The following is a 7,637-nucleotide window of genomic DNA, read 5'->3' on the forward strand; positions in this document are numbered from 1 at the left end:
GTACAAGATTGAGATTGATCTCAGATCACCAAGCGTTACCATGAAAATCAAGTTGCCAATTAATGAGCGGCCATTTATGTGAAGAGATTAAGTACAGCACGACAAAGCTATGTTGGACTTTAAGATGCAAAAGGAGAATACCTATTTAACTTGCCTCACTGTTTACACACTATTCAAAGGCCTTCATGTGACTACGACTCTTCGCTTAATACAATCAAATATCAATATCGCCATTGAAGGGTGAGCATTGAGCAAAGAAGTTTCCAGTCCGTCAGTCAGCTTCCTTGTGAAGTTTTCTTTATGTTGGTCATTGGTATCGATGATATGGATTCCTGTATCCACCCGTCAATGCTTAGAGATGGCGCTGGATCTTACAATGAATGCCGTCCAGACTTTGACATGACACAGAGAACAGTAGAAACTTTGGGGACAATGACAGAATTTAAGGCGGTCCTTCTGCATGGTGCAGATTAATTACGCTGCTGTGACAATGTATTACAGTGAACCAGGCCTGGAATTTGAGAAATCCAACAAACAGTGGAAAAGTTTGCTCGACAGACTCAGCTGATTAAGACTATAAAGAATGACACCAATTTGAATTTGCAGTTTCGATCATGCTTAACAAAATTTAGGAAAAAGAAATGCTTCTTTCCTCAAGAGTATTGCTGTCGGCCCTTGCTTTGTTCATTGGCCTGCCACAAACGCTCCGTACTTGCGATTAATTCGGTTCCAGCTGGTGCACCATCACCCTTCCGCTACGCTGCTTTGATACCATCTCGACTCTGAAACCCTCGGTCCAAGAACATTTTCTTTGTCACCGCTTCGTATGACACAAGCTCAAGCGTGATTCCTCAGCGAAACAACGGTCATACATTCCTTCAGCATGGAGATAGAATATAGAGCACTCAGTGGTTCATGGCATGCTCGCAAAGATGTTTCACATTATGGCAGAGAATGTTGGCAGTCCAAAGAGCACAGGTAATGCAGGGGTCAGGACTATAATATGGAATATGGCAGAGGCAACAGCGTTTAGGTGACAGTGTGGAGTAGGCTACCACATTTATGAACAGGCAAAATTTTCTGAATGGAGAGCAGAGGAGCAGAATAGGGAGTTACAAAGGGCACAAAAACTAAAAAAAGGAGCTGGCTCTGATACCATGTCAGGCCAAGCAGTAACTCCACAAAGGCAAAAATGATTCGACTGTTGTATTCCATCAGGTAGGTCTTCATTATATACATGAGGGAGAGATTGTTCAATTTGTCTCCCGATGACTGTTCATATTTCCTATTTATCTACTTACATAAATTCACCCAATCACAAGGATTAGGTGTCAACGTTGGGCATTGGATAATCCAGCACTCCCCGTGTGTTTCGTGACATGGAATAACCGCCTCTCGAGGATTCGTTAACTCTGGAAATGCGTCCGTTTACTAACACCTGCAAGTTTTGGTGTAACGGCAATTGTGATCCCAACAAGTGGTATTAGAGCCAAAGGTCTCGAGTTCGAATCACACCTGGCTCGCGTTGGGGGGGAGATTGTTGGGCATTGGATAATCCAGCACTCCCCATGTGTTTCGTGACATGGACTAACCGCCTCTCGATGATCCGTTAACTCTGGTGATGCACCCGTTTACTAACACCTGCGGGTTTTGGTGTAACAGCAATTGTGATCCCAACAAGTGGTATCAGAACCAAAGGTCTCGAGTTCGAATCACACCCGGCTCGCGCTGGGGAGGAGATTGTTGGGCATTAGATAATCCAGAGCTCCCCATGTGTTTCGTGACATGGACTAACCACCTCTCGAGGATCCGTTAACTCTGGCGATGCGTTTGTTTACTAACACCTGCGGGTTTTGGTGTAACGACAGTTGTGATCCCAACAAAAAATATGCTTTTACTTGGGATATTGGCCATGTATATTACAGGTACATCACACAAGATTACTTCGACCAAAACCTTGATAGGAAAAAAATTGAGGAGGTATCATTCTCCACTTAGCATGATAGGCTTCATCCTAAGCTTTTCATATCCTGACATCATTTCTCCAAAATGCACCATAGGTTCTGTTAGCGCTTGAAATTTCACCTCAAGCTGAAAAAGGTAAACTCCAAGGCAACATCAAACCACTTAGCCTCGTAGCTAGCCCTACGGGGCAGGAGAGGGCTCTCTCCGGTCTATCTTGGTAAAGATCTTCAACGGGTGAGATAACCAATAAGGAAACACTGATTTTAGGCTAGTAAACTGATAAAAGGTTTGAATTGGGAAGTTTTAGGATTTTTGGTGGAAAATCGGGGAAAGGCAATTTTAGGTGCGGGGATTGGACACAGTTCTTGCAGGGGGTTCTTTGGGGCAAGGTAGGAGACTGTATTGATGCCTTTGAATTAAGTGAATGGATATGAATGACCATTGAGGGGCTAAAGAGAGCAAGAAACCTTCAAGAGTTCTCTTTAGACAGATGAAAACATAAATATTAAGCAAACTTAAAAGCAGAGCATGGCAATCATGAATTCTACTTTAACACTTCATTTGCCTAATGTGCAGAAGGAAAAGTAAGGAGATGATTCACATAAAAAACTTACAAGTACAAAGAGAAACACACCATCAATACATGTAACCACAGGAATCCCAAAAAGGACTGCAAAACCCTGGTCTTTCTTCCTTTGCCAAAATTGCAGAGATACAATGAGTAATATAATAGATCCTTCTCCCTCAAGAGTCCAACCATGAAAATGACCAAGAAAGTACATAATATAGGAAATCTAACATCTTTCCTTGCCTCTAGGGGTCGAGCTCACTATCCTAGGAGCTGTTTCAACCAATTCTAAACTGAGCACTAAAAACTAGGTAGTCAAAACAACTTGCCTCTATAAACTAGGAAACCAATTCATTCATTAAATTTTTGCCTATCACATGAATGAATCTTCTAGAAGAGATAAATAAGTGTCAAAATATCATAAAGTTACATCATTTAAAACAAGGAGGATCGAAATTCACTCAAAAAAGTCAAATCCAGTCAAAACTGCGTTTTGCTGAGCTGTAGGTGGATTTCTGTGAAAAACTGCCCAACAGGTCGCGCCCTAATCCTGAACAGGTCGCGCTACTTTGGAGCTGCTTTTGAGGCACTTCCAGGTGTCCAAATGAGGCAAAATTGGGCTTGTTGGAAAGGTCTGGATGTCTACTTTCCAGCCCAAGTGGAATTCCTGAATTGGGTGGCCATTTGCCCCTCCAAAATTGCAATCTCCCAAGACTGCTTCCTGTGCGTCAAAAAGGTGGCAGAAAGTCATTTTTTGCTTGTTTTTTGATCTTCTGGAGGCTCAAAACTTGATGAAATCTCTTGGTAATTGCTGAGCAGGTGTATCTTTGCATGAAAATTCCAAAAATGCTTAGTTTTCCCGAAATGGAGTTGCCCATCGAATAGGTCGCGCGCAGCGCGCGACCTGTTAGGGAGGAAAACCTGTTTTTGCCCAAAAATTCACAAGTGACCAAAAATGCTAAATTTTTTTTGAAATTTGTGTTGAAGTTAAGTCATTTAGTATCATGCTCCTTCAAGGAAGCCTCAGCCAAGATGTGGAGGGGATCGGGCCTTTTCCGTCGTTTTAGTGCCTTGGCCAACTGCCCTTGGATCACCTTCATTTTTGCCTTGCATACGTGCATTCGGGCCCAATAGTGGTTTTTCATGTTCCGTAGCAGGTCCTTATCTTTGTTTTCCTTGGCCAGCAACCTCTGCAAATGAGTATTGACCTAGAGAAGCATAGCGTCTCGCTCAACGGGTACCAAATCACCGGGTCTCTTGCACGCTAAGTTGTGGTCTTCATGGATCCTCCGCAACTCATCAAGAGTATGCTCCTCTTCCAGTTGCTTGTTGCGCTGCTCCAAGTAGGTGATTGTCCAATTTGGCATGTCCAATCTTTGCTACAATGAGTCATTTTCAGCTCTTCGGTGCTGAATGATCTCCTTTGGCTCTAGGCTAGGAGAACTGATATCAAGATCAACAACCTCTATGCCTGGAACACCTGATGGCCCCTCATCAATCTTGGGTTGCTTGCCTCTCTCTGGTACCTGTGCTGCTGTCGGAGATGAGGCCCCTTCCACCTGGTGTGGAGATAACACTAGTGGTGCTGATGAAGAAGGCGATACCCCTTCCACCTGGTGTGGAGATAATACTCGCCTAGCTGATGCAAATAAGGCCTTGTGGCCTCTCTGATATGTGACCAATGGAGGGGAGCTGACATGTCTAGTCTCAGGAATATCATGCTGCTGTGAAGGCCCTCCCTCCTCATGAACAACCTCAGGGGGTGATGATGCTGATGCAGTGAAAAAATCTCAAGAGATAAAATCCTCCCATGGGATACCCTGCTGAGCCAACTGATGCATGACCACAAGCTGGATCAAACCATAATGATAGATGCTCCTGTGTTGTTGTGCTGGACTCCTTCTCTGCACCAAGGGCACCATCTTCTCAATATTCCGACACATGAACAATGGTATGTTCATCATCCGTACCCGTGTGAAATGCATCAACAAACGAATATGGTACGAATATAAATATGCAAATCTGCCCTCACAGGTGAAATAGCGCATGATGAGCCTCATCAAGGGAGCATACTCATCCCTCAAAAATCTGAAGGGAAACATACCAGTCATGTACCTCATGTAGGCAGGTTTAATGTAGGGCTCATACTGAAATCTGTCCAACAGTTTGCACTTGTTCCACTCTTCTCCCACATTAGGTATCCCTGTTGCTTAAGCAATAATTTCAGATGACAATATAAAATCCACCCCTGCAAGATTTACATGCCCATCATGCATATGCAAAACAAACAAGCGGGCCAATTCCCTATGGTGCTGAATTTGAGAAATCCTCTCGCAAAATTCATAACATGAGAGGTAGCGGAAACATGTGACTGCAGGTGGACAAGCCTGCAAATAGGTCAAAGAGGTGGGCTCCTCTCTCAGATGGTGACCACTCTTACCACCCCTATGTGGCCTCCTTTGTATCTCAACTTCTGGTGTTGACTCACGGTCATCACTTTGCTCATAGTCGGTTTCGGTTTCTGACATGGTTTCAAGAGCAAAGTGGCTGAAATGTACTGTTTCTTCTGCTCAAATGACCTGCTGTTTTTCCCTGTTTGAAATGCTGCTTCAAGGGGACAAATAACACAAGGGAGATGTTAGGGAAGGGAGACTTCTAAGGGGAATTAGGGAAAATACATGAAAAAGGGAATTAAGGGAAGGAATCATGACATATACAACATCATACCATTATCATTTGCAAAGACTTTATGGGAAGTAGGGTTTAAGTTAATATTATTGGATTTTAGGGATATGGGTAGGGTGTTGGGCCTTTGATATTTTTTAGTAGGGAGAATAAGTAAAAATGATAAGGGAGATGGTTGGGATGTGGGGGGAAAAAATGGGAGTGAAAGGGATGACCTTGAGAGCAGCAAAACAAAACCCTATCTCTACTTGCATTTTGACATTTTTAAAGCAAATATACATGAACCTCTCATTTCAACTTGATGGCATTAAAACACATTTCCCATGCTCATTTTTCTTTATCAAGCAAAATACTTTGATGATCAGAGGCCTACCTGCAATTTTGAAAAATTTTGGGGTCGTTTGGCAGTTTACTGGCGATTTTTTGTGGATGAATTCCCAACAGGTCGCGCGCAGGTGCTGACAGGTCGCGCGCGCCCAACAGGTCGCGCCAGTGTATTTTCCCAACTGGTAAGACCCCCCTGACAGGTCGCGCTTGCCCAACAGGTCGCGCGCAGGTATTGACAGGTCGCGCGCAGGCTCTGTCCACAATTTCACTCAATTTCTCTCCAAATCGCTCTTCACTATTGCTTAGAGGCAAATGATGATCAAATGGAGGGAGAGAGGGGCTTTATAGGCTAGATTTAAATTAATTTCCCCTCAAACCCTCTTTCTAATGTTTTTAACTTGACACTTTTTCAAAATTTGAATGCTGCTAACTTTATGGTTTCCTTTTATCCTGAAATTGATTGAACTGATGCTTTTTCTTGAAAATTTTTGCAGGGATAGCTTCTGAGGAATCTTAGCAAAGGGGAGCAGGGCTGCATGCTGATTTTCAAAGAATTTTGAATTTTTACCATTTTTTACAAAAATGAGAAAACATGACCTTGTCTTTAAAAACAGGGTTTTTAAATCCAAGGTAAAATTTAGCTGTACAAGATGAGATCTTTTTTGAAGAAAAACTTTGATAGTCCTCCCTCTGGCCTGCTGGGCATTTATTGACTTTTAAAGACATGACCTCAAAGACAAATTGGACCTAAACCCTAGACCTAGGACTTTTGACCTCAAGACAAGACAAGAAACCTTGAAAGAGTTTATTGACTGAAACAACTTTGATCCAGCAGTGCCAAGAGGGGAATAAAGACACCAGCTCCTCCATCAGGGTTATGGCATGCCTAATGGAATGCAATGAGATGACACTGATGAGACACCTACTTATGCAAATGCAAAGAGCTTTGATCGTTGATGGAGGGCTACTAGACCGACTCTAACATTGGCTCCAATGGGGACGGTAGCTCCTTGGAGGTACCAAGAACCTTAGACCTCTAGGAGAGCAGACCAGTGCCTTTCAATCATTGGGTAATGGAGTCATTATTTACATATGTGACCCAAACCGGGACAGCTTTATTGACTTTAACAACTGACTAAAAATTGGACTAACTTTGACCCAAACTAACTCAACTTTTGGACAAAAAATGGACTGATAAAAACAACATAAAAACTCACACCAACTAATCTCCATCTTCAGAATTATAGCCTTCACCGCGGGCCCCAGACTAAAGATGAAAGATCAGTTCACACTTGCAGTGAAAAAAAAAGTAAAATGGTAATTACAATGATAATGGCTAGAGCAGAAAATGCTCAGACATAGTACCTTTTAAACAGCCGGCCATTAACCGACCCTCCAAGACAATCATCACCATTCATTTCTTTGAGAAGAAAGGCATTTGGACCACGGTATGCTGCAATTTTATAAGGACCTTTCCATAATTTATCAAACTTTCCATGTTTCCCTTTGTCTTCATTTCGGGCATCCCACCTCAAAACAACATCATCTATCTAGAAATCATCCGGCTTTGCTTTTCTGTCATAGATTTTCTTTACGCGCTCTTGCAACTTAAGAGTATTTTGAAGAACCTCCTCCCGAGTCTGCTGTAAATGAATCATTTGACTAATCCGCCTTTGCATTGGATCCTCCTCACCACTAGTTTCTTGAAGCAACTTTGCTACCGGAATACTAAGTGAAGTAGGAAACACCGCATCTGTCCCGTAAACTAGTTCAAAGGGTGACATACCAATTGACTTTTTCTAACTTACACGATCAGCCCATAATGCATTTACTAACTGTTTGTGCTAGCTCTTAAATCTCTGTCATAGACTGTACAATAAAAGCTCTCTGTTCTCCACCAGCTCTCAGAACTCTCTTCTCCACTCTCTTTTTCAAATGATTATCTTTATACATTAAATAAGACTGTTGTAAGAGAAAACAGATCAACCCAAAAAACCTGGGCGTTGTTTCACCTGCAATTACAAAAATTAGGAAAGGGCGTTTCATCTATTCTAAACATAGAACATCGTTCCTCTAAATCTTCTGATAATTG

This window comes from Pinus tabuliformis, chromosome X (genome assembly GCF_031772625.1).
Source record: "Pinus tabuliformis cultivar Carrire ecotype Pingquan chromosome X, CPIR1, whole genome shotgun sequence".
NCBI classification, from domain to species: Eukaryota; Viridiplantae; Streptophyta; class Pinopsida; order Pinales; family Pinaceae; genus Pinus; species Pinus tabuliformis.